Below are 3,898 nucleotides of genomic sequence, written 5' to 3' on the forward strand. Positions count from 1 at the left end.
ACAGCTGCTGCTCCTCACCTGTGGAACTCTTTACCTCATCATATTAAGGAGTCGTCTACAATTCAAAACGAGATTAAAGACTCACTTCTTTTCACTTGCATTCAGTGACCTTCAGTAATACTGAGGGTTTCCTCTTTGTGATCATATAACATTATTTCTATTTATTATCTATCTTATTTTATGTGAATATATTTTTATGTTTTATTGTTTACTGTTTTTGTTTTTTTATTTTTCTTTTATTCTATTATTGTAAAGCACTTTGGCCGCAGCATTACTTTGTTGTTTTAAATGTGCTATATAAATAAATTGACATTGACATTGACATTGACATATTCCTATAGAAGTTCACTAAACAATCCTCTGTCATAAACAGCTGGATTCTCCTTGGCAGGCGGACATTACTTTATTTTGTGTTTCAAGAACATCAGACAAGTCAGTAAAGACAGAACTAAAGACCGGACCCTCCTCTGCAGACACAACTCCTCAGATGTCTTCCTCGGTACAAAGGACGCTCGTTTGTCTTGTAGACTTTATTCTCAGAAGGTCATTTTGATTCGGTGGTCTCCATCATTAGCACTGCGTGTCATTGTCACTAATCCTGCTACTTAAAGACTCCATGATGTCCCTTCTGTCACTTAGGACCCTCTTGTGTTTCAGTGCAGACCCTTTCTCAGGCCCCCATTTCCAGCATGTCGATGTTGAAGTATTTGTGAGATGACAACACTGAGGACACACTTGAGGTTTTCACTCCCAACGTTTGCTCTTTTTAAAGTAAACTGAGTGCTGCTGAGTCCTCACAGGGTCTGCTGTCCATTCTCAGCCCCTCAGTGTCCAGTCCTGTCCCCTCTTTAGTGCCACTTTGTGTTTTGTCCTGCTGTCCTGTCCTTTGTCATCACTATCAGTGTTGTCACCTTGTATGTCCTCTCGTCCCCCTCTCCTTATTAAAGCCCCCCTCACCTGTACTGACCGGTCACATGGTGTCCCTGCTGACTGATGACTTGTGACACTTCATCCTCATCACTGACAGGCGGCCATCTTGTGTTGTTAGATTCAGTGTCATAAATTCAGTGCCCCCCGTTGTCACTTCTGACAAGGAACTGAGAAACATAAAATGGGGGGTCTGCTAAATAAAAGGCCACCAACGCAGTGTAAGGACGAGAAAAGTGACAGAGTCACCGACAGAGCAGAGCAAAATGAATCAAAGTGGACAGGAATGACAGGAACAGGAGGACAACAGGCCAGGGGGGACATGAGACCCTCAGGTTAGTGACGACAAGTCTGAGAGCTGCTGGTGAGTCTGTGAACGAGTGCCAGGCCTCACTGGTGGTCTTCTTGTTTGTGTCTTTAACAAATCCTCGCTGTGTGATTCGTCTTTTATTAAAATGTTCACAGCGTGGTGATCAGGCTCTTTAGGGTTAAATGAAGATAAAATGGAGGAGGTCAGAGGTGCGACTACACAGGGGGGCCGAGCAGTGACACAAAGAGACACACGAGGGGCTTGGTGGGCTGAGAACTGAACACGTGCTGTTTGACGTCTTTGTCTTTTTAATGTTCAGGTCCTTCAAGGAGTGTAAATGTGTTGTTGTCTTCCTCAAGTCCCCTGATTTCCTGACGTCTTCCTCTTTTCTTCTTCTTCTCCTCAGCTGATGTCACTTTTGACCCTGAGACTGCACATCCATGTCTCATTGTGTCTGAAGACGGGAAAGAAGTGAGACACACAGACACACGACAGAGAGTGACGGACAATCCAAAGAGGTTTGACTACTGTGTTAATGTCCTGGCCAGAGAAGGATTCACGTCAGGGAGACACTACTGGGAGGTGGAGGTCGGGGGGAAGACTAAGTGGGATTTAGGAGTCGCCAGAGAGTCGGTCAACAGGAAGGGGAGGATTACACTGAGCCCATATGATGGATACTGGACTGTGTGGCTGAGGAATGAGAACGAGTATGTAGCTTGCATTGGCCGTTCTCTTCCCCCTCCCCCTGAGAGTGAAGCCCCAGACAGTGGGGGTCTTTCTGGACTATGATGAAGGTCAGGTCTCCTTTTACAATGCCCAGTCCCGCTCTCACCTCTACACCTTCACAGACTCCTTCACTGAGCCCCTCTATCCGTACTTCAATCCTAATCTTAATGACGGTGGTAAAAACGCGGCCCCTCTGGTCATCTGCCCCCTGCGCACACACTGACCCCTCTGTATTAATGTCGTCTGTCCATCTCTGAGCAGCACAAAGCCGATGGAGACTTTCTTTAACATCAGACCACCGAACTCAAAGCCCCCCTGAGGTGTCCTGCTGTTTGCTGCTCGTCTGATTTTCATTTTCAGGATTTCTGTGTTTAATGAGACATCAGGACTGAACACTTGGGATTTTTAAATGGCGTCGGATCAAAGCGCCGGCTCCATCATCAAATGTGAATCTGAGGGTCTGAGAATGAACAGAAATCCTGAGTGCGCGTCTTTAATTTGACATTCAAAGAGGAATTCAACAAAGATGGTCGTGTTCTCCACAGCACTGGATTGGTTTTCTTCAGTCGTTGTGTGACGTCACTTGCTGGTGGTCAGTCCTGATGACCCTGAGGTGCCCACTTTGTGACATTAAAAGACATGAAGAGTGTGAGCTGAGCAGAAGTAATCAGAGACCCTGAATATCGAGACCACCGTCCATTTTGTAACTCGCTTATCTAATTCAGGGTCACAGGGGGCTGTCAATGTGGGGGGCAACACGGATAAGAACCAACCTGTGACACCAGAGCTGAAGGCCGGACCACCAATCACTGTTCTACTATGAGACCACCGATCAGACAAACCTGAATTCCTATCTAGCGTTATATACTTCTATTGTTAAACGTGGACTGAAATACACAACACTGTAAGTCTGCTGAGAAGTTCATCAACACTGAGATGAGTTTGGGATGAAATGAAATAAAACAGAAAGGGACGTCAAATGAAATAAAGAAAGGCAGGAATTACAAAAGAAATCATCGACATCAGTGAGGTGACACGGCGCTGTCCTCTGTAAGAAAATGGCTTCTCGTGAACTTCTCTGAGGGTCCACCTCACAGTCCTGAACCTCCGGCAGACTCGACGTCATTTCAGTGACACACACAGGTGGTCTGCTGCAGTGCTGGAGTCGGAGTGTGTGACAGAAATGACAATAATAAGTTTAATTACTGAACAGAGTGCTAGACGTGAGAAAAGAACTGAAGAAACAGAATTCAAAAATGGACGACTTCACACAAATCAGAACAATTAAAAATGACAATAGAATACAGAATTGTGTGTGAATGGCACCTCTTGTGGTCATGAAGTGTAATTAAAATAATTAAAAATGGACTCAAATTCATCAATCCAGTCCTCGTCTGAATCAGTTTATTTATTGTGCATTTGAGTGTGAAGTATGTGAGACTCAGAAATGTCACTTTGGCTGTAATTTATAAATGAACTCAAATAGAGTCAGGGACAGAGCTGCAAGTGTGTTTGTCTGGTGTTACCAGTGGATGTGCGACTGGGAGAACTGGGAGAAAAGTCATGTGACACCAGGAGAACACGTTAACTCCACAGAGACGCTGAGCATGCTGGGATTTGATGTTAGGAATTGTGAGACACTGGGCCACTTGGGGGCTTAATAATAATAATAATAATAATAATAATAATAATAATAATAAAGTTACATTTGTTGAACAGAAGCCTCTACAAATACACGTCGGCCTGCAGTATGAAAGTTGAGTCACTGATGAGATTTGCTGAGTGACTTTGGAGTTGTAGATAAACTCGTGTCATCAGCGTGATCTTCATGCTCTTCCTCTCACTAATCACAGTCACTGCTCTCGTCTGCACACCACACACATGTCGGTGGTCTCACTGTTTGTATCTTTGACTTTCTCACATGTTAATGAAACT

General features: G+C 44.5%; 1 pseudogene; it reads left to right on the plus strand.

The window, feature by feature from the left end:
- Nucleotides 1–576: 576 nt before the first annotated feature.
- Nucleotides 577–3,349, plus strand: LOC120517077 (annotated as a pseudogene).
- The last annotated feature ends 549 nt before the right edge of the window (nt 3,350–3,898 follow it).

The sequence above is a fragment of the Polypterus senegalus genome, chromosome 1 (assembly GCF_016835505.1).
Source record: "Polypterus senegalus isolate Bchr_013 chromosome 1, ASM1683550v1, whole genome shotgun sequence".
Classification (NCBI taxonomy): domain Eukaryota; kingdom Metazoa; phylum Chordata; class Cladistia; order Polypteriformes; family Polypteridae; genus Polypterus; species Polypterus senegalus.